Here is a 27,887-nt window from a genome sequence, read left to right as displayed (position 1 = left end):
ATACTAATACTCTAGCTTTTATTGCTTATCATTTTGCTGTATCTTAATTGCTTGGGCTGAAACACTTTATGCAGGGGCATCTGCCTTGCACTGAATTAATTTTGGAAAACTGCAGCCAAAATAGTTTAGCTGTTTCCATAAAAGAATCTAGGAGAAATAATCAGTTTTGTCCGGATTAGAAATGGATCATATGCTTTTCTCTGGAAGACTTGCACTCATGTGCTTGGGAGCAGATACTCCAAAGAGAAAAGAGAGGAAGAAATGGTCTTTCTGTTCCATCCATCCCTCATAACTTCTGTCTTAAAACAGCCCAGAAACCTTTGAATAAACTCAGTTTTTTCTGATGTTCAGCAGCAGTGACACAAAAACAACTAAGTTCCTCTGGTATGTTGACTGCACTGGATGTTTTCCAGTCTGTGTCAAACAAGAATTTCTCTGGAACTTTTCTACCTTTTTCTGGGATGATATAGGTTAGACCAGATCTAAGGTGGGACATAAGGTGGGAGGTGGGACACCCAAGGTGGGAGGAAGGCTGCCTGCACTGTGCCCAAGCTAAATAGGGGAGGAAGTTGCCCTTTTGATTTACAACAAAATATTGGCAGAGGGAGGTCTAGGAGGTAACAACACCTAGGAAGAGACCAAGTGATTTGGGTTTAGGATATTGTAGGTTGACTGGAATGATTGTGTGTAAACTGTGACTACATGTGTATGGCAATACGTGTGTGTGGAGGAAAAATGAGGTTATGTGCAAAACTAAGGGAGAGGTTAGCAGTGGGTGAACTAAGGGGGCAGAGATCAGGAATTTGTAGAATGCATGCTGGGAGCAGTGGGGTGTGGGACTCATTCATGATTTCACAGAGTTGTTGATGTGGGAAGGTATCTCTTGAGATCACATTTTCCATAGCCCTGCTCAAAGCAGGATCAGCTAGAGCAGGTTGCCCTGGACAATGTTCAATCCAGTTTTGAATATTTCCAAAGATGAAGACTCTACAAGCTGTCTGGGCAACCTGTTCCAATGTTCAGAGAGTTCAGCATTGACCTTCAGAAAGTCTCAACTGTGTGGATGTCTCTGAGAAAGTCTATGCCTTGTTTTCCATACACAAAATAAATGGCAACGACAGCCCTTTTTCCATAGGAGTGTTTAGAAAAATAATGATTGATTGTGATTCTGTGAGGTACTGCAATAGTGAAGGAAGTGAGGGTTATTCACAAAATCCTCCTCCCCTGCCACGGGCATAAAGCTGAAGATGGAGGATGATAATCTTGCATGCTTGGGTTCATTTTTTGCTTCAGCCGTTGGCAAGATAAGAAACATACCTCTAAACCAAATAACTGTGTTTTGCAGAGAACCCTAGAAAGATGTGCTTAAGCAGATGTCTGATATTGGTCACTCTTTAAAGATATCCAAAATGTGTTTATCCCTCATTCCTATAGTTCACTCTCAGTAGATGAGTTATTTTCCAGAACTTTGGTCTATGGTACACAAAGACACTTTGGAAATTGTTTTTGAACTCCTGATGCTGCTATAGTTCCTTCAAGTCCTATCAGATGTTTGTATCATGTTAAGCATTTGAAATATACTTAGTTTATTTATTCTGGGTTTTCTATCTAGGATGCAATTTTCCACAGTCATGAATAAGAAGACCGTATCCTGAGATTTCCAACTCCCTTCCAGGTAAGGGAAGCACTGGTGGGTAAATGTAGCTTTTTCATACTTAAAGCAAGGCTTTTTACCTGGCTGGTTGGCTGTAACAAGTAAGATGCTGGACTACAAATTGAATGGCAGAATGAAACAAAATATTAAATGGATAGCAGCTGAATGAGGAGTCTGTGGTTTGAGGATGGGATAAGTGTAAGGACTTCTAAGGAGAAGTATAAGCTTATGCCCTTGAAGCTTTTCTTGGATACAACTATTAAAGCAAGCCAAGTCTTTATGATATTATACTAAGTGGTTTTTGTGTGAAATACAGATGATAAATTATACTTTATACTGTGAGGGATTATTCTTTTTCTAGTGCTGTAGTTTTTACCTTTTATTTCCCTGTATGATACATGAAAATGCTGCATGATTTTAAATGCTGCATTATTTTAAAAACACCTTTATACTGTGGTACTTCTCAAGAATCTGTTATATTTTTTAGAATCATAGAATGGTTTGTGTTTGAAGGGATCTTTACAGATCATCTAGTTCAATGCCCCTGCCATGGGCAGGGACCTCTTTCCCTAGATCAAGTTGCCCAAAGCCCTGTCCAACCTGACCAAACACTTCCAATGATGGGGCATGAATGATAGAGCTCTGACTGTCACTAGCTACATCAAAATAAATATAGATATATTTTAGTTAACCATTCTGGACATATTTTATCAAATAGCTGCATGAAAGACATCTTCTTATCCCCTTTCCTGTTTTTCTCCTTCTTCCTTTGCTTAACTGCTCCTTTGTTGCATAGCGTGAAACTGGATTATGTGAGACTGTGTTGCTTTTTGCATCAGAGGGTGTTTCAAATCCTGTTATAGCAATATGGTGCAATGCTTCCTAAAAGGGTCTTGCCGTGTGAACGCTCCTAGAGGGTATAGAGGATCCAGAAGAAACCAAAGCCCCAAGACTGAAAGTGCTTTCTGTTCTTGTGGGCCAGGTGCTTTCCCTTTGGACTTTACCTTTTCCCGAAATTATAAAGAGTAGAAAGAAACAGTCCCTGGAAACTGTATCGCAACCAAGAGGTAAATTCAGCATCTCAGTTAGTTAATCAAAAGAGAAGCTTAACTTTCTCTGTCCATTAACTACAGAGCTGTTGAGTCTCCTGCTGCTAGCCTGAAACTTGCATTTGGCCCTACCTTCTGCTCCCTAGCCGTGGTGTTGACGTTACACATCCACATTGCGCTGTCACAGGGTTTTTGTGCTGCAGGCTGTGTCTCAGAGCTTGAGGAAAGCTGTTGCAGCCAGGATGTGGTCTTTACCTGGAACCACTCATTGGGTGCTCCAGGTGGAAGCTTTGTGTTGTGGTCTTTCCCTGCCACATGAAACAGCTTGGCAGAGACACACTCTCTTCCTTGTCCTGTTCGTGTGTTTAACTCACATGCTTGTGCCTCATCATGTAAGGTTTTATGTGCTGACATTCAGATACCTGGGGAATTTTGCAGTTCTGAGCTTATTTCAATTAATTTAATACTTTTTTTTTTTAAATCCTGCTTTTAGCAGAATTGGTAGACTGACTCAAGTAGTGTAGTGTAGCAGGTCTACAGCCTGTAGAACTTATTCCCAGCCCAATGTGGGCCCTGCAGGATGGACTGCTCCACTGAACATCTATTAGGTATCCTGCTACCTAATGGGAATATCTGCTCCAAGTTATTATTAAATAACACAAAGGCTCGACGCAAAGAATCTAGAATATGGCATTTGCTGCCTATGCTGGGCTCTGGGACACCAAGTATACCCAAGGATCTCTGTGGTGTTGAGATTTCAGCCGGTCTGGGAACATTCAGCAGCTAAACAGGCACACAGGTACCTTCACTGATGAAACCTCAGGCTCCTGTGGGGTTAAGGTGGCAGCTAAGAAGGCATTTCCAAAAGGTATGGTTTGGTTTTAATGTTTGTTGACACGCATCAGAGCTCAGATGTCTGATTTGGTGGGATAGCTCTTCCAAAGAAGAGTTAGGGGTAGGATTTGCCTTTACCTCAAGTGTTGTGGATAAGTACGGGTAAGTTAGTCAGCCTTGGTGTCTTCCTAACAACAGGGGAGAGAAAAGGAGAGACAAGGGAAAATTTAACTGATTTGTTTCAGAAGTCTGTGTTAGGCTAAGTTGATTTACCTTTCTTCAGTATTTAAAGCTGTATTTATCTTCAGTATTTAAAGTATTTAAATTAAAGAAAAGAATCTAGACATGACTAAGGTGCATAAACAGGGGTGTCTAGTACCATCTGAGATGTCCTAACAGGTCTGTAATTCCTAAGCAGGGCTGGAAGATACGACATAGGCTCTACCCTTAAAAATGAAAGCTATGACTAAAAATTCAGCCTTTCCTCTAGGCTCTGCCAAATATGACTGTGACATGTCCTTTCTTTATAAGATCATACCTACTTATGAAATCAGCATGCTTTACATATTGTAACATGACTTATTTCCCTAGTGAACTGGTGAAAGTCATTGATCCCACCATGCAGGACCTGCTTGCATGACTGAGGTCAAATGAAATTTTTTCACCTTTTCTTTTGTTTGGTTGGGTTTTTTTGTTTTGTTAGAGCTTTATATCCACTTTGTACTCCCTTGGCACAGCTGAAGATATGCACTCTGCAGGGTCCAGACACTGAGGTATAAGAGCCATTGGTTTTAGTTGGTTCTGCACGTCCTTAGGGGTGGAATTTTCCTCAATGTTGCAGATTAGCACCAACAAGAGAATTAAGGTGGGCAGATCCTCAGTGGTGTAACACAGCTATGCTGAGCCAAAGCACCTGAAGCCAAAAGGACCAACTATCTTCTATTCTGATGTCCTTTCTTGAAATCAGAGATGCAGCTCTCAAAAAAAAGCCCTAATAAGCAAAGTTGGAAAATATAAGCTTGCAAGCTGATTACACATACCTCAGCAGATACATTTTGCAGTACGCTCCCTGATTTAGCAGAAATAAAATCTGTTTGTGGTTTCAGTGATCTATTCAGAATAACCATGGGTTTTGCTGTCAGCTAGTTAGTTATGGAGTGAGTGATTTGGATTTGCTCACAATCATTACTGCGATAACATTGTCTCCCCCTGCACCCAAAATTACAGTAGGGAATACATAGTCCACACATGCACCAAATATTTTTTTTTTTACCTCTTGAGAAAGGGTTCAGACTACTGTCTAATTTTACATGCATGACATTTTTAAAGATTAAAATAAATAACGTGTTTCTGATTTCTTTTTTGAGTGGTAGGAAGGCCCTTTGAATCAACTATTCCATATAGTGTCTGAGTGGACATCAGAATTGTTGCCTAAAAGGATATTAATTAAAAAGTCTATAGGGGGAATGGTTTATATGATGACTAGTTTTATAAGATACATGGAGGCTGGGAAATGGGAAGCTATTCCAAGGAAGTCTGACAGTGTATGCTGGCTGGCACATTTTGTTTCTCAGTTGGGTGGTTCCAGGTTCTCCCATAGTAATAATGTATACAGAAAATGCCTTTATATGAACCACATTGTCACTCTGCAAATGAACATGGCGTGGAGACACTGTCTTCTAGAATACCTTGAGAAGAGGTGCCGCCAGCACACCTCTTACAGCTTTTTCTCCAGGTCTGATACTTTAATAGGAAACACCACCTAGTGCCTCTTCTTGGTGCCTCAAGCTCATAGATTCATATCATCTGCAGCATCCAGGCTGCAAGCAGGGCTCTGGCAGTAGGAAGCAAATCCCTTTAGAAAGTTTTAACTAGTGATTTTTCTTTTTCAGTAGGTTTTAAACAGGGTTTCACAATGTCCTGCAAACAGTACCAGCTCTTGAAAGAACTGTCATGGCTTATGAGCGTTACGCAGCTTTGCACTGACATTTTTGGGTGGAAGTGACATTTGATTGTTGTGACCTTGCTGTGTCTTGTGATGTGCCAGTGCAAAATGAGAGCCTCATGACATATGTATTTGATAGATAAATGGCAACTGAATGCCTTGATTTCACGTGTCTCTCTCAGTTAGGATTCCGCATTTTGATCATGTGGCAGTCCCTCCACCTGAGGTCTTTTTCCTTTCTTATTTTCAGATCCCTAGAGAAAGGGAAATTTCAGCTTGCTTGCTTCATGCAATTAAGCATGAAAGTATTAGTGTCCTGGGCTGTGTAAGAGGGTTCCTTTCTGAAAGGTTTTTTCCCCACTCTTTTGTGGTAAGAGGTAGTTCTCTCTCTCACAAGGAACTCGCTTATAAGGGGTTTTGTCTGTGCAAAAACCCCCTTTACACAAAAAGACAGTAAAATCCCACTTTCAAGCCCTATTTTAAAGAAAGAGGACTGACCTTCAGCTTAAAAGAGAAAAAGTTTAAAATTGCATCAAAACAGGAACTTTGAAAATGATTCCCCTCCTCAGCCTTGCTGTTTTATTCACTTCCTTATGAAAACGCAAGGCATCCCTAAAAAATGAGACTCTGGCCTCCTGGAGGCTGGCGTTTGACCTTTGCAGGGCGGCGAGCCCTTTACCCGCCAGCGTAGCCCGCAAACACTTCGGATGCGTCGCTCCATCTGTTTTCCCGGAGCCCCGACGCCGCGCCAAGGAAGTGACCTCCATCCTCCCCTCCGTCCCTGTCCCTCTGGAAGGACTCCGGCGTGAAATCCCCGTGCCCGTCCACCGAGGACCATTTGGCCGTGACGGGTGTCGAGGAGATTTGGGTGCTGGGGCAGCTGTTGCGCTGAGCGGTGCCGCTGCCCGCCGCTGAGTTGGGTAACCATAGCAACAGCATCACCGCCAGCATCCTCCTCCTCCTCCTCACTCGGGCTCTCCTCCTCCTCCTCAGCATCGTCAGGAGCAGCAGCAGCAGCAGCAGCAGCCCTGGCAGGAGCCAGAGCCCGGCAGCTGAAGCTGCAGCCAGCTGCCTGCCCGTCCCCTACCTGCACCGTCACCCAGCCACAGCAGCGACCCCGGCCCCGCTGCTTCCCACGGGGGGAAAAAATAGGAGAGAGGGAGCTGAGGGAGGTGCACTGCAGAGGGATCCCAGACAACCCAGGTAAGAGCTGCGGGGCTGCTCGCAAACTCCCCGCGATCGATGTGGTGTGTGCCTGGCGTGTGTTTGCGTGCGAGTGTTTGTTGCTAGTTTTCTGGCTCGCTCCTTCCACCGGCGGTGTGATGACAATTCAAGGCAAGCTTGTTTTCCGGCTCATGTTTCTCGTCTCTGCCATACTGTCCCTCTCCCTCTCTTCCACCCAGATACATAGGGAATAACAATATTCCGAAAGGTTGGTAGAAAATGGGGTGATCGGGGAACCCAATGTGATCAGTGTTGAACAGCTGTGCTTCCAAAATAAAAGTGGACAGCAGCAGTAGAGCAAAGGTTGACATGGTAATTAATAACCCTTAAAAAAAAAATAATCATGCGACAGTGCACTTCTGTCTCAGCCCACTCCACAAATAAATCTCTCTCATCATATTCAGCAGGGAGCTGTAAACCAGAGAGGTGTATGAATAGCCAAGACTAGAAACCTCACTGTAGTCCACAACTGGCACATTTACCTTAAGTGCTTAAAGCCAGACTAAATCATTGCAATAGGAGTACAATCATGCCTGTGAATATACGTATATGTATATCTGTAAAAATACTGCTCTTACACCTTTACACCTTCTAAGAAAAAAAAATAAAAAAAATTTCTTCTTAAAGCTGTGGGTGTGATGGCCGGGCAGTAAGAGATGCTCACTTCATCTGTGTGTGAGAAAGCATGTACTGGGTACATTTAAAAAGGTAGGAAGAACAGCTCTAATCCAAAGGCATATGGGGACAGTCCTTGTCATTTTAAAAACAGAAGAGATCCAAAGCTGTGGAGTATCCTTGTGCAGGCAAATATCTGTGGATGAGTGTATACTTGTCTGAGGAGCATGAAGGGGGAGAAAATAAGAAGTAAGTTTAAGCCAAGCGGTAAGTGTTTGCTGTGTAATGACTGCAGAGAGCTCTTTCCACTTCCATGTAACTATTTTTATTTATTTATTTATTTATTTATTTATTTATTTTGTCAGCAGTAAGGAGAAAGAGAGATGCTGCTGCTGTCTCTATCTCCTTCTCTAAACCCCTTTTCTCCCTGTCTGGTGTCCTGATCTTCCCCTGTCCTCCCCAAATCATCCCTGTCTGTGTGGCTGGAAATGCTGCTGGCTTTGATGATGATAAACATTTTAAAAGAAGGCTTTTGAGCCTGTCCCATAATATGATACAGCTATAATTCTGCTTCTTATTTATACTGTGGAGACAGTCTGGGTATGACCCGATACCAAGTAATATAGTAAAGGCAAAAGGCACCTGTCTTTCATGTTAAACCTGATTTGAAAATCACAGGGCTTTTTGGTCCCAGTCCTGTGTTTTTCTACTTGTCTGCAGATCCTTGTAAAATCAGCAGGAGCTGGAAGATAATTTGACACTATAGGTATAGAACAGAAAGCAGAATTGGGCCCACTTTTTCTCTCTGATTATAAGCATCCTCCTCCTGCAAGCTACAGGAAAACAAGGAATTTGGGTAGGCAGGACCTCATGCCCAGTTCTTATACAGAAATGTTGTAGAAAATTACCTGGGAATTATGTCCCATGCCAAGGGAACTTAGGATGAGGAATAGAAAAAGAAAACACAGACAAGTGTTTGGAATCAGTGTTTTGATTTGCAAAATAATTTCCTTAGGAACCTGACCTTATCATCACAACAGGTCTTCTCTACAAGGAGCTCCTTGATCCATGTTAATAACAGTGCTCATGGACACCAAGTTTAACTGAAGGGGATGATTTTGGATACTTATGTTAATTAAACTGAGACACTGTAGGGCTATAGTCCTCAGGACACTAGACTAGCCTGGCCGCATTACACAGTGTATTTTTGTGTAAGATTTGGTGTCTACTTCAAAACTAGAGAATATTTAAATCTTGCAACTTTTCCTTTGTAATAATAGAGACGGAAAAAAAGTACCTCTAAAAATGCCTGTATCTGACACTGAGATATCAGTAGCAGAATCAAAATCCTGTTTATACGTGTTGCAAATATGTAAATCCATAGTCAAGGGGCACCTCAGTAAGGCATGGAGCAGCGATCCTCTCAGCAGCGCCAGCAAATGACTGAAGGACAAAGGGCTTCGGGGTTTACACATTAACACTTTGCAAATATTCTTATGTAGTCTTACATTGCTGCTAGCTGTGGGCAGATGGTTATGGGGAAGTCAGAACTCATACATGGACTTTTGATTCCTGCGGGGCTGCAAAACTTCTCTTAGAAATGACTCTGGGAAAGGCAGGAAAGGTTGATGTTTTCCTGAGCACTGCTTTGCCATAAAAACCCTCTGTGGAGGGCTGTTTATGGTGAGTCAGGGCACCGAGTCTGATAACAGTGTAAACAGCAAGGATGTTCCCCACTTCAGATAACCAATTTTTAATGCTCAGTGACCCCCACCCTTGCACCTCTTTCCCTTGTTTAAACTGCAAAGCTTAGGAGAGATTTTTTTCATTTTGCCTAATGGCTTGTTCTATTATATTTTATTTGTTTAGTAGTGGAAGAGAACACCGTCTTTCTTTTGCTTTGTGCATGGCTGTTAAGAGCTGGTCTCTTGATGCCCACTTAGTGTTGTTCACTAGCACTGTTCTAAGGAAAAAAGCTATTTTTCTATCTAATGATATTACTAAGCATCTTTTAAAATCCCGATTCTTATTTTCATTAGTCACCCACTGTGTCTCTTGGAGCTCAGAACAAAGGAAGACTTATACAATAGTTGCTCTTCAAAAGTCAGCGTTTGCCAACAGGTTGAGACAGGGATTTCTGAAATGCTGCAGCCAGGGCTTTTTTTTTTTTTTTTTAAATAAGGAAGCTGCCGTTTTCCAGATCCTACTCTGTAGTAACCTGAGGCAAGAGACGATTTGATGATGAATGTTGTACCTTGCATTCAGTTTAACAATGTTATTCATTTTATTCTGAGGCTTTGTGTAAACTGCTGTTTATTACTCCATTCAATAATCACACTCTGTGATTTTCCCTGTTGTAATATTGTAATTTTTTCCCTTTACACTGTATGGTGATTGGCTAGATTTGCTGCTTAATGAGACAGACATGTAACCATGGAAAATAAAAGTTTTCCCAGTGAGTAGGGGGAGGGTGAGATCCTGCCTTGAAACTAGCAGGAGTTGTGGCCCATTCATACCTGATGAGGAAATAACCTTTTAATGCCAATATTCATCTTCTTGAGGGATCAGTCTGGTGTTGGCAGGTTCTCCTCAAGTCTAAATCATACCCATGCCCACTTAATATGGACTTTTGTGTCCACCTAGCAGATACCCTCACTAGCACTTGGAAAGTTTATAATTCCTTTCTAGTCCATTGGCTCAGGTAGTAGAAGCTCTTGGTCTCTCTGCTCAGCATCCCCTGGGGTCCACCAGCTTCCTTGCTCCTGGATTAAAACCTTCCCCCCGAGTTGGTGAGATAGACGTGAGTCTGTGCTTCCCGGCAGCACAGCATTGAGAAAAGTGTGTCTAAGAGCATGAATAGCACAGGTGTCTCACTTTGTGTGTATTTCTTCTGATCTACCCTGTACCCGGTTCCCTTCCTCGCATGCTGGCAATGGCTGACATGCTGCAAAAAATCCAGGGCCTGCGATGTAGCCTGACCTTTGCTAACACTGTTCCAGGAGGTAATGGACTGAAACTACCCAGAGCAGTTGTGGCTGCTGGGCTCATCGAAGTCCTTCTTCAGAAGGTCAACACCGTGACATGCCTGATCTCAACTTGTTGGGCGAGTGAGTCAGAAGTTGGCTTCTTCCAAATCTTCCAAATCCAAGAAGATATGATTTTATTCTCTCTCTAATCCTATTATTAGTGACTGCAATGTTAAGAACTCTGTTATTCAGCAGTTTTACTTCTTCCCAGTTTCACTGCAGCAGACAGAGCATCCAAACAAAGTGTAAAAAGGAGAATTTCTTTCTTTTGTACACTGAGATGTTTCTGACATCCATGTGTTGTCCCAGATCAAAAGAGAATCTCTTGGAGGGGGGTGGGTGCTCTCCCTGGTCCTCCCACAAATCTGCCAGGAGTCTCTTGGCATTTCTGCTTCTCTCTCAGGTTCAGACATGCCTTGGTGTGTTTTCTTTGTGTCTGGAGCCCTCACACCTCAGATGTGGCTATGTTTCAGTACTGAAGTAAGCCTTTTTTATGGCTAGGTCAGGTAGAGAGCGATTCTGGTTTTGCTGAAATCCACAGAGAAATCTAAGCTCATCTTCAGCAGACGCAGAGGGATCCACAAAGTTTACTTCTCTTACTGCATGTGAGGGACTGTAGGTAGATGCAATATCCTGATATGTTCTTGATACCTGTTGTGTTTTCTCATCCTTAGGATCATAGGTAAGACAGCTTAAGCAGTAGTTTGACCTTCTGCTGGTATATATACTTACCAAATCCTTGCGTTTGTACTTTCTCATCTGTGTCTAGCAGGTATATTTATCTACATTTGTTCTTATTTGTTCTTAGCTATGTGATGTTGTCATGGATAGGTCAGACCTTATGCATCCTATTGGACTTTAAAGGCGGAATTGCAGATATTACTCATTATATGACAGACTTGTATTGAAAATGCATAGCAGTGGTGCTACAATAAGTTGGAGTCTGTCTCTCTTGCATGGAAATTTCAAATTCTGACCTCCTGGTAACAGTGTGGCTTTTAAGGATTCACAGCATGCAGCACAATGACAAGAGGGACTTTCTTAATGTAATTTGGCTTGATAGGGACTACTTGTGCTATTAGGACCCCAATGCCACCATTTAGCAGCCTGGAGAGCAGCAGGCTCTTTCTTTGTCCAGCTAGTTGGGCAAACAAATCTCTCCTGTTGTGTTACTACCCAGATCTGCGTGACTGGGAAGGAATCTGGCTCTCCCAGCATCTTCTACCATGTAATTTTGGTTCCTAACATGCTGCTAACATTGCATTTATTTCTGAGGCTAGAAAGCAGTGTTCCATTACCGATTCTTGGCCAAAAAACCCATAAGTATTACATGGAGGATGTGGCTTGAGTGAAACATTTGTGTCTCTGTCAATTTGTCAGCCTATACTGGCAAAACCACTGTGGCAGTAGGAAAAGCAATCCAGTTTTCTGAGAATGATTTCATAAAGAACAGAGCAAAAGGACCAGTATTTTCCTCCACTGAGTCCTCTACAAGTGGGGTGTTTCAGTATGAAAATTTCCATCCCTATTATATTACCTCATTTCCACCCATAGCCTCTTGTTTTTCTCAGTGGCTGTGACTTGACCTTATTGTGGGCAGATGATGCTTGTAGATGGTGTAACCTCATGGTCTAGCCAAATAGGCCCTTGACTTGTGAGTGTCAGTTTTGAGGATGTCTGTATGAAACAACTGCTGAAATGATTTTGTTTGCATAAGAAAGTCTCCCACTTGTTCTAAAGTTGATAGGGAAGCATGGGGCAACACACGATTATGGAAGATCATGCCCTTTGTATACCACTTTTCTGGATTTGTGTGATCTAACAAAATTTGGGTTCTTACTGGTATTGTGGCTTCTGCAGAGGACTGAGACTCTGAGCTACAGGTTTTGAGCCTATGATGCAGGCTTGCTAGCTGCCAATACCTGTAGCAAATGTTCACCCTCTGTGTGATTGAGTACCTGAGTTCAGCAGGTACTGGCTTACATCTGCACAGCTCTTCTGTACTATTAGGACCCAACTATCCCACGTCTTAAGACATGAGGATCTCTGTGGGACAAGGCAGATGAAGTTCATTAGAGCTGAGCAGCATCTGCTGCTGCAAGTGACTCTTCTTACAGGCGCTTACAGAGTACACTACGGTGCATAAATCTATTCTACACCATGCAGCAGCACAGCCCTATTTATTTTCTTTGCCTGACTGCCTTAGTTTAAAATCTCGGCTGAAAACTTCTCTTTTCTGTCCATGTCTCCTCATTGTTTTCTCTCTGTTTTCCTCTCCCTTTGCAGCTGTGTCTAAGCTGAGCTGTGTGAGGGTACTGTTTGCCAGGGTGGATGTTAGAGAAAATAAAGTTGCATTGTGTTATGTTCTAGAGTGCTTTGCTCTACAGCCACCCAGCCCTTTCACTGCTGGAGGCTATAGGATGCTTGCTACTGACCTCAGAAACAGCAGGATACAGCCCCATGCACAAAAGTCTTTTCAGAAGGAAAGATAATGCACAAGGCTGTGAAGAGATTGTTTTTGAGAAAGGCATGGAAGCCTGAAGCCTGTTGGTGGAAAAGCTTTTGTTGGCTGCCATAGATGGATCAAAGTCATGCTACTGTTTTAGCCTGGGATGTCACAACCACCAGAACGTTCCTTGTCTTTGTGTGGGGAACCGAGCAGCAAAGTCAGGGACATTGAGAGGCAGAAGAGTGACAAGGTAGAGAGATATTATTTCAGTGAGGCTGCTGTTTTTTGCAAGAAGTCAACAACTGCAGGTTGGCCCAAAAATGGAGAGGAATAATAATTCCAGAAGGTTATGTGAAAAGCCCTTAGATATGTTCTGTCTTTTATGGTGGGAAAGGGAGGAATAAGTTTTGGATTGCATCAATTCTTTTGTCTGCAGAACGAAGAAAGATTGTTGGGAAAAAAAAAACCATCAAAAAAACTAGTGAGGAATGATTAGCAGACTCTTGCTGATTTTTGGTAGCACTGTAAATTAGGCCTTGTTTTCTTTAGGTGACTTGCGTTGGTAGTGGGTGACTTTAGTGCTTTATTAAACTTGCCATGCTGAGAAGCTCATCGGTTTAGTGTAGCTAATAATAATACCCTAATCGAGAAACAGAAGGTGGGATAACTCAGCATCAGAAATTGGAATGCAGAAATAGTCGCTGCTAGTTGAACTAAAAATACACAATAGCTTAACCCGCTTGCCTACAGCAGCACATGCTGAACACACATTGGGCTCTGGTGGTGGGGGAAATGGCTTGCCTTTGTTTTCAGCAGCTGCTAGATCAGCAGTGCTCTGTGGTGACCCGCGCGTGTGACTGCCAAACTCTACCTCAGATGTGCAAGGCCCCTTGTAGCAAGTTAATTAGTACCCTTGGCAAGTTAATAATTCTCCAGAGCCATAAACAGACTGTATAGGGTGAAAGAGACTATGGAGGATGTCTTGGGAAGCCAGTTTGTCCTAGGGTGGGACTGTGTGATCTTGGTAGCACCTGATGAGGTGGGAGTGAGCTGCAGCAGGGACAAGGATGTAACCACAGCTGCTCTGTTCCTCTGCTCCGTGCTCCTGCTTGGGGATAAACAGCAGATGTCAAGATCCCTGCTGAATTATGAGCCTTGGAGTTATCACTGTGCAAGGGATGTTTGTGCTCAAAGAGATTTATCCATTTTTCTCTACAGCCTCCCAGGGCATGCCCAACCTCTCAACTTAGGCTTTACAAGGGTGAAATTTGGTTTAGCCTGTATATGTTTGTTTTTTTTTCTGCTATGGACTTTGAAGTCTCCACGACAATAAGCTAAGAGTGGCCCAGATGTGGTGGTGATGGGGGGCCTTCAGATAGGTTAGTTAGATTAAATTAGGACACATCTAATGACAGAATCAGCAGCGCAACATGGAATATCTGCTGCATTGTCAGATGGTAGATCAAAGATGAGGAACACACTGTAGATGAAGAAAGGTTCTCAAGGAAAAGAGGGAGTTAACTGACTGTGTTGAGCACAAGTGATGAGACATGGTCTCTGGATAAAGGACATAAACACAACATATTGCTAAAAGAGTGAAGACAAGAAGCAAGGGATGAATGCTCTAATTTGAAATTTCTGCATTACGTGTAATAAAACCCTGGCTGCGGTGGGAATCCTTCACTGGTTTGAATACAGAGACAACTGTGGCTGGGATAGGAGTGGGCAAGGGTATGACTGTAGCTACGTTGTTCACCACACCTGCAGGCAGGAGGAATACAGGTGCCTGCATCAGCACTCCTGCCTTGCTTCCCCTCCCAAAGTCAGATGTCTGCTTACCATACAAGCACAGGTGCTTCCCTCAGAGTAGAAAATGACAGTATATTTTATGAAGATATGTAGCTAACAGAACTGTTTTTAAAAGATTTAACCTAGAGGTAAGCCCTTTCCTCAATGCACCTGAGCTTTTCTTCTGCCCTTTTTCCTTCTGTGCTATATTACAACCAGTAAATCTGAGGACATCAGTCTCCCTTGTGTTGCACCTGAGACTCTTTGGAGTCATGGGGATCAGCTGTGGACAGGCCAGGCAAAGCACAGAAGTTATTTCTCTTGCAATAGGTGCCTCTCGTGTGGACTTCTCTGGGCTGAGGTTACTCTAGATAAAGGGAGCACCAGGAATGACAAGCGTGCTTTCCTTTCCTTCTTAGCCAGACTTAGCTTCTTTCTGGGACTGCTATTCTACTTGCTCTTTGATGAAGTGAACAGCAAAAAGCCATTTTTGTTCATAGGATAGGTTCATATGATAATTCAGGTTGGAAGGGAACTCTATTCCAATCACTTGCTCAAATCAGGGTCATCTGTGGGGTTACATCAGCTTTCTCAGAGTTTTATCCAGACCCGCTTTTTACTCATTTATAATGAAAAGCGGGTGGCCTGTAAAAGCTTTTGAATTGTCAGGACTAGGGTCAGCATGAGCTTCAGAGAGAGATTGTTTTGAGAGAGAGAGAGAAGATCTGACAGCACGTGCAAAGAACATTTCCATAAGGACTTCTGACCGTGGAGACACCCAGAGGAAGCTGGCAGAGACTCTGAGAGGAGAGCGGCATGCAGAGCATGACAGAGGTGAAGATGAACTTATCAAAAGCATCTTTGGGCTGTCAAGGGCAGGTTTATTCCTAGGCATAAATGGCTTCCTCTGGGGACTTGGGGAATACGGGTTGCCAGGGGGAAAGTGCTGACGTTTATAGTGAAATGGGTCTGGCTTGCCCTGCTTCTGTACGTGGCAGATGACTGTTCCGGGAGATAATGCCTCAGGTCAGTGATTTAATTACGTCTAGTTTGGAGACCTTTTACCATACCTGAGATAACTCAAGGCTTAAAGGATGACTTTTGGAAGAATCATCTGTTCAGCAGCAATAATCAACAATTACTAAGAAAAGATCACCTTACTTAGTCATTTCTCTCTTATCCCATTTTCCCACCAAAAGCTCAGTTTATAAATGCTTTGCTTTCAGGACCAGTACCACTGATAATCAGAACCCCCTCATTGTAAGAACATTTAAAAAAGAGTTTGAGGACCAATTATATAAATGTTTCCTCTTTTGTAAAACCGCTTGGGACTTGTAAACATACTGGGTCCACATCTCTCTAAATAATTCATCATGATTAATTATTTAGTTGTGTAAGCTGTGTTTTACGTAAGGAAATGCTTTTCTTAATGTGAAGGAAATGCAGATATTTCAGATAATTTTGAAAGAAGTAGCTGCCATTTCACTGTTTTGCTTCTGTCTACGTTGCAATTGATTTTTGTCATTAGTGTGTTCTTCAGGACTGGCTAATACCAGGTCTGTAGCATGTTAAGGTGACCTCCTCAGCAGCAAAAATCACAAAACCTTTCAGCAGAATAAGGCTTATCAGAAGTCAAGGAGTCCACTTCCTATTGTCGATGTGCAAAGGGCAGATTTTAGAATCATTGTTTATTTTCCACATGAAATCGGGAATGACGACTTTAATCCATGGGAGAGGAGTAAAGGTGAATGCTGTTACTGATGGAGGCTTTTGTTCAATGACTTCATTTTTGAGCCTCATTTGTGAGATTAACTTGAATTTTGTTCTCTTTTTTTAATATTTAGATAATTCTCTTGCATCTTCTTTTCTCTCCCCTTCCTTTTCCTCCCTCAACAACAGATGATTTTGAAGACAGCATGAATGAAACAAAATGTTGGCATGGTCTAGCTGGATTTCCTGACAAGATAAACATTAAGTTAAATGTGAGACATATGCCTTAGTGTGTGACTGTAATTTTATAGGTTCTTTTATATGTTATGGTTGGCAACAGAATCCCTGTAGCCTATTCTGGCTAGAAAGAAGAGTATTTCTTAGTCTTAAGACAGACACACAATCTAAAATCAATATACCACTAGCTGTACAGTGTGAGGGGTGGAGTGAATCTTGATTATGAGTAGTTTCCAGTTAAATACATTTTATAAATAAAGATGGTTATTCAGCCATGGTGCATTTGTGATAGGGATAATGGTCTTGTTGTCAGCAGTTCTCTTTTCCACCTTTATCCCACCTTTGGTGTTAACTGTCTGGAGGCAATGCAGCTCCATTTACTCCTGCTCTGGAGTATAGACTTGCATTGGGTGAGGATATTTCCTCTAATGGTTGCACGGGTACAAAATTGGAGGGATATTGGCTCTAGCTCATCTTGTGAGACATTAGTTTGTGTAGCCAGACCACTGGAGAGAGGATGAATACCATGCCCCTCCCTGCCCACCCTTGATTTTGGGGACCAGTCACACAATCTGGGAGCTCTTTGAACTGCAATGAAGTCTGCTGAGCCCCCTTCACCTTTTTATGCAAGGATCTCCATGCAGAAATGTTGTTGCTAGTTCATGTACGGGAAGATCAGGCCCATGAGTATCTGCATTTTATATGAGATCCTGGTCATGGGTGGAATTTAATTTGCTTTACTTTAGTGATCTGCAGTAGAGTCAACTTCATCCAAAGTAGCCACCAGCTTTCTTTTTGCAGACAGGGCAGAGAAACAGATATTTCTAAGGCACAACTTTTTTTAAAATTCCTATTTTAGGATAGAAAGATCATGCTCAAACTTTGTCTCCACTGTCTAAACAGGAACCTGGACAAATAGTGGAGGAACAGCCATTTACACTGTAGGTGTCTGTCATTTTACCAAGTGTATACAACCTTATTTACTGTCAAAGTATGGAACAGAGCATGGACATCCTGAGTCTTATCCCTCTTCTCCAGGTACCACTGTCACTTGTTTGTAGGTTACCTGGGATGTGTGGCATAGTGATATATTTTACATGAAGGATCATATGCAGGCCTCCTGCCTTTGTTATTCCGGTTTCCAGTCTGTTCTGATATTTGGCATGTCAAGACCACCTTTCCTCTGATCTGCCATCATGTTCCTCTGTATGATGTCCCACTTCGGACTCCTGGCTGGTTGCTGCACCACCACAGCAAAGGAATGGTGAAGCAGCCCCTAGCATTGCTTCACATTACTTATACTGAAGGATTTTAGTCGTAAGATATAGTCAGGGAATAAATGGCATATTTGGCAAAAATGTAGTATGTTTGGAAACTGCATTTGAGCTTTGAGGATGCAAAACCCATGAGCCAGCTTGGATAACGGAGGCACTATAACTGCCTTAGCCTGGTGCCCAGCTGCACCAGGGACATCCCTGGGATCCACAGCTGTTTGGTAGGGTGCTTTAGCCCAAGCAGAGCAGCATCCTTTCCTTGCCCATGGGAGAGCTTTTTCAGAGACAGCTTAAGCACACCTCTGCAGTGGTTCAGATGTGCAGTACCCTTTGTTTGGAGAATTAATTTAGTGCTTTGTGTGGGTGCATTTATGGGAAGACACAGCTTCTCTTAAAGAAATACGCATGTTTCTGGTATTTGCAGATGTTACGGCTGCACATTAAGAGGAAAAAAAAAAGACATTTTGGTAGAGGAAATTTCCATTATTCACCAGCAGTTCTTTGCAGAAAACACTTTTAGTTGTGAATATCTTATTTGTACCTTAATAGCTTTTTCTGTGTGGGGAGAGAAGAGGGTTGGAAGTTGATTCCCAAAGGGATGAAGTACATCTGGTAGTAAGCTAATCAACAACCTTGTGAAAAGAATTGCACCTTAAGGCCTTGTTCCTACAACCGCTATTGGAGTGACAATAAGACATGCTGAGGCTTGGGCCTCATTGCCTTCATCAGGACTCCCACCTGGACTTTGCCTTTTGTTACTCTAGAGCCTAAACTTCTAATGTGGTTGTAGATTTTTCCTGCCTCATCCACAGCAAGTCTTTCTGACTAGTTGAAGTCAAAGAGAGCAGCAGTATGAATCCAGACGAATACCTACAGCCTGAGGTGTGTAGAATTGAGGAAAAATTGAAAAATCCAGACAGTAAACTAAGCCCCAGACCCATGCCTGTCTTCCCCCACCCCATGCACAGACTGGTCAACCTGGATTAGACAATGTGCCTCTGTCTCCAGGTCCCATGGTGCCCAGTGCCACACTTTGCGTGCCACCATCTCTCATGGCAACTGCTCTCCAGCTGGGGGATGTGCCGTGCCGGTCCAACCTGCAGTGCCCTCACCGACTGTGGCTGGCGGTGCAGGAGGGAGGCTGAGATACTTTGCTGCTGCAGATGCTGTCACGAGTGGCTCTAACTGCTGGCGAAAGTTGTGGCCCTTCTCCAGCCTGAGAATAGACAGTCCTGCTGCGTGACTGCGCCGATGCTGTTAGGGGATCTGATGGGACAAAAAGCACTGATCGTCCAGTTCTTCCCCTCTGTAGAGCATGCTGCATTTTGGAAACTTATTCCAGAAATTGTCATTCCTGTGTCCTCGTAGACATTGCTGACAGTATGTTGAGAAGACAACTTAAATTATTGTTTTCTTCTCTCTCCACCATTGTGCAATGTAGTACATGATCTTGCACAACTGCTGTTCACTTGACTTCTGTGATTGCCCCAGTAGGATCTGCAGGTCAAGAGGGTGGGTTGTCACCAGGAACCTCAACTATTCATTTAAAAAAGTCGTCGCTTCCAGTCTGGAGCAATGGAACTGCTGAGACAGAATACAAACTCCTGCCTTTTAAGAACAATATTTACCTTGTTTTGTTTATGAATCTTTGTCAAGTCTCAGCAAATCTACTGTAAGCCCCAAATCAGTGTCGAATACATAGGATTTTTTCCAGATCATTGATTTAATGATCAACAAAGTAATAAAAGTGGTAGAAAATGCAGAATTATTACACTTAGGTGAGACTTGTGGAAACTTAACAGAGCTGTATGAAGGAAGAAGAAATTATCTTTTGATGAATACAAAGTAATGTACAATGGAAAGAAGTAACTTGAATGATTCATAGCCCTTGCTGAGTTCTAAATAAATTCTCACCACTTGAGGGGAGATCCTTCAGAAAACCTTTCTACATGTATGGTTATCTCGGGAAATAAAATCCTTTGTGAGTAAATAGAATATTTGGTGCATAAGAACTGGGTTGAAGATTATTTCTGAATATAAGAATTAATCATGGGGGGGTGTGTGTGTGTGTGTGGTTTTTTTGGTTTTGTTTTTTTCCCTGCAGTGAAGTATTTGTCAATTAAAAAATGTTTTCACTTAAATTAACATCAACCTGTGGGAAGAATTGATCTTCTAAAATTTGTTTTGGGAAAAAGCTGGAAATTAAGTGTTCTCTAATCCTATTGGAAAGTTCAGGGTTTGTTTTGTTTTGAAATGCCTTTTTTTTAATTTCAAATTGCAACTGTTTTTGGAAAAAAAAAAGCTATATAGATTTTTAAAAAACCCAAAACCTCAAAATGAAATGTACTGATTCACTGAAACACAGTGTTTCAGATCCATCAAAATATTTTTATTTCTGTCAAAAAAATGCTATTTCGTGGGAAATGGAGAGTTTTCATTTTGAGTCTGAACACAAATACCCACCCACTCACAGTCAGGAAATTGCTTGCTATAGGTCCCATGGGTGTGCTCTCCAAAACATTACAATGTCTTACCAGAAGCATGGCATGGCATCTCCTAAAATAGTGCATTGTAATCTGGTCGTTGACTCCTATGGAGTCCACATCATAAGTAGAAGGCTTCAGAAGCAGGTGACAAGAATTATTAGTGATATGAATACTTTTCTGTGCTTTGGGTTTGAGTAGAACGAGTATGTTATTTCAGCTGTGAATGTAGAAAATCCCTTAGCTGAAGGGCCAGGTACTGATGTTCTCAGCTCCTATGAAGTCAATGGAAAAACTGCTCCTTGGATGGGGAAGGGTTTTCATTCCTGGTTTTAAGATCAGCAATGTAGTTCGTGACATTTACTCAGGCTTGCAGCCTGTCACCAGAAACGTTGATCACCACCCTCTGAGTGTGGCCTGTTAGCCAATTTCCTACCCATCTCACAGACCGCACATCCAGTCTATATCTTGCAGTTTGTCTCATAGATGCAGTTTGTCTAATTTTTCATTTCAGGATTTTTTATTTTACTTTTCATTGAAACTTCTGTCATTGGTCTTGCTATTGTCTATCTGTGTGCCATGTTTGTCTCCAGTGTTCTGAAGTCAAAATGTGAACTCCGACATCTATTTCTTGCATCATTAACTGCAATCCATATGTAGAGATGTTTGTAGGTTGGTTCTTTTTTTTTCAGGGCTGAAATTGTTAGGTCATAGTGCACGTAACACTAGACTTTAGTACATAGAATGCTATCTGTATTTTGCTTTGCTTTTTAAATGTCACAATGCCTTCCTTGCTAAAAGCATTCAGAAAGCCTGGTTTTGGTGCTGCATACTGTGTTATGCAAGATTTAAAAAAAAAAAACAAAACAAAACCAAAAACCTGTTAATTTTTTTTTAAATTTTATTCTGTAATGGTGAAAATTCCATTTGTTCAATGTATAAAAAAGAGAATACTGAACTCTATACCAAAAATGGAGGGGAGGAAATATAAAGGCACTGCAGAATGCTGGGGCTCAGTATATACACAGAGAAATAAGACACTTGTGACAACAGAACACAAAACTGAAAACAGTTTTTCCTCTTCCAAGTGCATGGTGAAGTTGCCCTATAATAAATTGATTATTAGCAATCTCTTCTTCAGGGCTCAAAGGAGACCCATCTACTTTACCACAGTAGATTAAAAAATTCAGTGTCTTTCTCAAGAAAAATCCCCATTGTGCCATAGTAGGATTTAATATTTGCCATTATCATGTAGCTGTGATTGTAAAAGGCAGTTGTTAAAAACCACAGTGTTCATGATGGTGTGTATAAAACAGGAAGGCTAAAGGTAGCAAAGCTCCAGTAGGCATTTTTCTTTTTTTTTTTTTTTCTTCTAGCTTAGAAACACCCTTAACAGCTTGTGCCCTCTCTTTTCCCTCTTTGCCAGCATCTTGTATGACCTCCCCTAGGTGACATGTAAGATGGGGGCAGAGTTATGTTAAATAGCTCTCAATATAAAGGACCTCTCATAATGCTTGGACCCGCTTTTATCTCCATGTCCCCATACCACAGATTGCTGCAGAAACAAGGGAAATCATCTCATAACCACTTCTCTGCAATTGTGTTGTGCCGTTACTGGTTCAGGCTAATCATCCCAAGCATAATTCCCTGAGTGGAAAAGGTCCTGACTTCAGTGTTGCTTCAGCACGTAATAGGGTTGGCCTGTCCATCTCCAGTTTCATGGACATGTGCCGACCATTGCCTCCTGCTGACTTGCCCTCAGCTCTTCTCTCCTCATCTCTGTTGTCTCTGCGTAGGAACCTGCCACGTTTCGGTTTCATCTCAGTGTTAAGCCCAGCAAACCATGCTGACTGCTAGGGCGCAGCTCCCAGGTATTTGCTTTCCCTTTTGTCTTTCTCCCCATTAGCCAAGACAGAAAGCTGTGCTGACCTGTCCCTGGTTTTGGAGGGTATCTTCTCCTTGTCCCTCAAATCTCTTTCATCTCCCCTTTTGTCCAGTTTGGGAAGGATGATCTTGAGGTGGGCCTATCCTTGTGCTTGTCTCGTAAGAGATGCTCAACTCCTTCCCTCAGTTGGCTTGATGTCTCTGTCTCTGGAAGAAGAATGTAAGTTCTGAATCATGGAAATGTGTTTAGCTCTGAGTATTGAACAGGTCCCTGAAAGCAACTGAAGTGATGTAGAAATAAGTATCATATTTTTACTGATATCTGTAGCCCCTTCATCTCAGGTGGGCTTGAGATTGCTGTATTTTCTGGTAAAAGAAGCTGGATCATCCATGTTCTTCCTTTCATTCACTGGCTTCCCTGTCCATACCTTCATTCCCTTTCCTTCCAACCTATAACCAATCTCTGTTTCTCCAAAATCTGAGCATCTCTCCATAGGAAGAGGGCTTTCTTTCTCATCTCTTTCTTCTCCTAAAAAGCTCTAACCATCCAGACCCCCTGTACTGGGGAGGTGACCAGTTTTCCCACGTAGGACCATGTTCTTATCTCCGCTCTCATCTGTCTCCTGGAAGGACCCCATCCTCTTTAAACCCAGGGAAAGGAGAGAAAGAAAATGGCAATCTTTAAAATTATTCCCCTCTAAATGGTTGCAGCTAATTATGAAGGCTACAGCTACTGTGAGATCAGCTAATAAACTCCTTGAACGGGTCTCTGAAGTCTGTATTAGAAGTGGATGAGTCATAGTTGCACCAGCTGATTGCAAATAAGTGGGTGGGAGGGGAATAGGCCTTGTACTTTGTACTGGCAAGGTACGAATAAAGAGCTGTCAGCAGGCCTGGGAAATGAGCAGGGGTGAGTTTGGACTGACAGCTCTGCAGCAGGGAGATGGAGTCAACCAAGTGCTTGTCAAAGAAGTAAAGCCTGAGCTTTTAAGTTAAGTCACACCATGAAAGCAACCTGTCTGAATGATGGAAGTGGGATAGCAGCAGAGGATCAGTGTGGCTATGTGTTTTAGCTCATGCAGTGTAGGATTTAGGCTCTGCTCCTTGGTCTGACTACTTGCATGTAGCTCCTTGAACACCAACATTTGCAATTGGAATGCACTGTCATTTGAGTCAAATCAGAAAACACGTTCAAGTTTCAGTGTTTAAGATCCACGTGATGAAACTATCTGCATCCGTGGCCTGTTACAGATGGAGACTCCAGATGCAAAAGCGAGTTCTGAACCTGTGTCTGAGCCTAAGATTTAGTGAACGTATGTCAGAAGGTCCTCGCTTGCGCCCAAGATCTTGCAGAGGCTAGGGTGTGTTGTGTCTGATCTGTAGCAAAACTCTACAGCTTTTTTTGAGCGAGGACAACCTAGAATGAAGGAAACTGGGAAAATTATTTTGTACACCCCACTGCAGCACAACACCCTGCCCTTCCATGTATTGCTGCTCAGCCTAACTGCTGTTTGGCTGTTACAGCACTAGATCAGAAGAGGTTTGTCAGCCCTGGGAAGCTAAGCCTTGGTCGGTAGCTGCTTTCTGAGGCACAGGGAGAAGTACCATCTGTGTGGACATCTTCTGCAAACACTGCCCCACTGATGGGTGAAAGTTCCTGTGGGTCATAAAAGCATGCATCAGTTTGCCATGTTCCACTAAAAATGGCTGTTTGTGTGATTTGTATTTTTGAAAGATAAAGCAGCCAGAAGGATTTACAGGATTAGTGTTCACAGATGGTAATATTCAAGAGTGATGGGGAGGGTCAGGCATAGGGCTCAGAAGATATAGGCCTTATTCTTTGTCATTGAATGTACTCTTAAGCAAGTTAGTTCTCCTTATCTTGGCAAACTCACCTAGCCTAGACCAGCTACAGTGTTTTCTGCTCTTTCCGAGGAGATAATGCAGGAGATAACCTTTTTGGGCACATCTTGTTTGGGTTTTTGAGATGTCATCTGGCCTTCTGAGGTGTGCATATTGACTTGCTGCTTTCAGCATGTCATAGGATATACAAAGCAGGATACAGTCCTGCAGGTGGATAGACAGCGGTGGATGGAGAATCATCAGTTAGGTTTAGCATGGGGCCAACAATGCATTTCACATGGGGAAAATAAGAAACTATGGACAACTTGTGCCTGGAGGATGAAGACAGTATGAGAATGTGGTCTCCTTTCACATGAAAAACCAATCCACGCTGGCCAATCTAGTTAAAAAAACAACATTCCACGGCAGGTTGAAGGAATTCAGCCAGACATATCATCAATAACCGATTATTTGCAGCTAAAATTAGACCTGGAATTGGCATTTTGTATCTTAATTAAAACAAAGCTATCTTTATCAATAAGCTATGACAACTTTGAGCAGACGTTTCCTAGCGAATGTTAATTCCTCAGTCTCTTTTGATTAGTAGATGGGATTACATTAAAATCGATCCTCCTCCCGAGGTCCATTTGTGTGCTCTCTCTCAGTATTGAATTACGTAGCTGGCCTCGTGCCAGGCACAGGTCCCCCATCGGGACAATGAAATCACAGCTGCAGTGATGCTCATTTGTGTTTTACGGTATGCCATTTATTTGTTACAAAAGGCTCGGGAGACTTAACGCCTTGGTGAGATATTATCTTAGGCTTCAGATCTCTGTCAAACCTTATTACTCTCTTTTCAGTTTGGTTTGCACATAACTGGCTTTTGAAGATAGGAGGGGAAAGGGTAAGGAAGAAAAACAATGTCATATTTAAAATCTAGCTCTAGTGAGATTTCCCTAGGTGTACAGGCTGATCTGAGGGAATTGTTGAGTTTCAAACTGGGACAAAATGTCACTGGAGGAGCTTAGAGAAACAGGCATTGTTTTGGAAGCGTGTGGATCTTGTACAAAGATGGGTTCCTCTGGCTCATAATCGAGCTTTGAACTGCAGAGCCCTGAAAGAAGCTGTTCCAAAATTGTGCTGACCTGTTGTAATTGTTCTCTGAGGGTCCCTGTGAAGCTGGTGGAAGCCAATGACATGGTCCTTACTGAATTCAGGAGCAGAGAACTCCTCCAGTGTCTGTTTTCTGTTTCAATGTTGTGTCTTAAATTGAGAGTAATTAAAGCTATGAACAATTCTTCCTAGGGAAATTGAAAAAACTTCACAAAAAGTAACAGAGAAGAGCTGTTGACAGTCTGGAAAGTGTAAGAGCTGGACAGCTTTCCTTTTAACTCCCTCCCACCTTTTCCATCTGTAGCTCTTGTCATCAGTCAGCAAGCCAGCCAGGAGATGGTGATAGCTAAACGGTGTGCATTCCCCTAAGGTTTGAGATTATATCTTTCCTTTCCTCTCTGATATCCTTTAATAGTTGGCTTTTATAAAGTGTGCTGTGTTCCTTGACTTGTGCAGTTGTGATCTGGAAGCTATCTTCCAACACCTGACTGGTTCACTTGGAGTTACATGAGCATCTCGTGAGGGTGTGAACTGATGTCTCAACTGAGCTGCTAAGCATAATTTTGAGCCTGCCAAGGCTCAAATGTGAAGTGGAAACATATATATAATTTAGGCAGGAAATATAAAACATTATGGGATTCCTTACACTGTTGTAAACAATATTCTGTTTCACTTTGCTTATGTGATTTGGCATTTCTAACAGAATTAATGCTCTGTGATAGCACTAAGAAGGACGCTGCCTGAGTGGAATGGAAGTAATGTGGGATGCGAGTGACTGATGTTCCTTGAAATGAGGAATATAAGAGACTTCGGATAGCAGACTAATTATGTAGCTTGTTTATTTTTCAACGAAGGCCTTATTACTACAATTGGTGTCAAATGGAGAAAAGGAATCAGTTATTCACTGTCTTGGATCTGTTTACTCTCAGATCTGCAGGTTTGTCTCCAAATACCTAGAGATGTGGTGGTAAGAGTTTCAGAGGAAGAAAGATGGACACAATACCTTGTTATATTTTATAGCAGTGAATCTCTGGTGAAGAGCTACCTTGAATCCATGTTCAATTTTATTTATTTATTTATTTATTGTGGTAGCAATACCCAGGGTTCGGGGTAGGTAGTTTATCATGTTTGATTGTGCTTCAGCCAATATTTCACCTGCACCTCCCTCAAGTTTTCCAAATATATTAACTGCTACACAGCATTGTATGTTTCTCAAAATTACACGAAAATTTGGGAGGTAAGGCGTAGGTGCTAAATGTTTATTTTTTTACTGTGATCTTTCCACTCAGGAAAAAGCAGCCTTAATTAGTCTGGTTAAGACACAGAAATGCTAACAACCTTTACGAAGTGAAGTTGATGATGATAATTCTGTCTTGGAACGACAACAGGAACATGAACATATGTAGCTTTAAAACAGTCTACTGTCTTTGTAGTGCACTAAGGCAAGAAACTTCCAGTGCAAACTGAAAAAGAAACGTAGGATACCTTCAGTAGTATGAGTCTTATTAAACCCCCCCCAAAAACCTACTGATTGGTTTCTGTACTTCAGATGTCTTTCTAAAGCTGTGGAGAACCTGCATAATCCAGTTTCTTCTGTTTTTGTTTGGGCATCTGCAATGTAAAAAATGGTTTCTTCATGCTGCTGTTTTCCTGTTGAATCAGGGCCTTTGCACTCTATGTCCCCAAAGATGCTGTGGTGTAGGTTTGAGTTGTGTTTTCTTGAGATGCTCTCTCATCTGACTCGGTTCAGGGTAGTCCATTTTATAACAATAGCTGACCAAAAAATGAGGAATGGTGAATTTACCTCTGTATTTCAGAGTGTTTCTTCAGTCTCCTGTGGCAGAATCTCTTTATGCAAAGGATTGTTTTGTTTCATTTAATTTTCCTAGATGTTAGTGGCTTTCTCCCAACACAAAGAAAGCTTGCGCTAAGCAAACCGGATCTATTTTTTGCCTACCTACCTGCATGCAAGCTGGAAGTTGCTTCTTTCTGCAGCAAGCTCCCTACTGCTGTAATGAGCCTTGGAGAGCCTTGGGTTTCTGTGTACCCAAACTCTGTGGCTGCGCTCCACATGCTTGTATTGCCAGAAGTGACTGTTTACCCATAATGCTTCAAATGCTGTTTTTCAGCTCAATGATTTATTTTGGGGATTGGGGAGAGGCTGCAGATCTCTTTGACTGCCACAAAATCAAATAAACTAGTAGATCTGTGCATATTTTTGAAAGCAAACTGAGATGTTGCTTAGATTTGTTTAATTTTACTAGAAATGTGAGAAAAAGCATTTTGGGAGCAATGAATCCAGTGGTGCCAACTCAATATTTGACAGACAACATGAAGAAATATCGCAAAACAAAGAAGAGTGATTTGGAGCATATTGTGGGTAGAAAGGTCTAATCCCCTGAAGATTCACTTGTGTGAGTTTAGGCAAGGGTTTGCACTATTAACCTGCAGTCTCTCTACCCTGGGTGTTGTGCCACCAAAATCAGGCTAGACTGCAAATGGACTTGAGCTGCTATGCATCTAGGTTGACCTCAGTATCAGGTTTTGTCTGGAAAAGCAGATTTTGTTTTCTTAGGTGTTGCAAACAAGTTCACTGTACAAATGCTCCATACACAACCAGTGAGACCAGTTTTTGCACATTGTCCTGGAAGAAGACTTATAAGGCAAGTCATATTGCCTCTAATTTGGTATTTTTTCATTAGTGGAAGGATGATTTTACTTGATTTCTTGTCTAGAGAGACAACATTTTGTTTGAGCTCT

General features: G+C 42.2%; 1 protein-coding gene across 1 annotated transcript in view; it reads left to right on the top strand.

Moving 5' to 3' along the window:
- Positions 1 to 1,611: 1,611 nt before the first annotated feature.
- Positions 1,612 to 27,887, top strand: part of FAM135B (family with sequence similarity 135 member B) — a 214,094-nt gene continuing 187,818 nt past the window's right edge. Inside the window, exon 1 of the mRNA XM_075024404.1 lies at positions 1,612 to 1,675. The gene's annotated coding sequence lies outside the window, so the exon portion shown is untranslated. The remainder of the gene's footprint in view (positions 1,676 to 27,887) is intronic.

Source organism: Buteo buteo, chromosome 3 (genome assembly GCF_964188355.1).
Source record: "Buteo buteo chromosome 3, bButBut1.hap1.1, whole genome shotgun sequence".
Taxonomy (NCBI): Eukaryota; Metazoa; Chordata; class Aves; order Accipitriformes; family Accipitridae; genus Buteo; species Buteo buteo.
The sequence above is the reverse complement of the archived record's forward strand: the minus strand, read 5'-3'. Positions and strand labels throughout refer to the sequence as shown.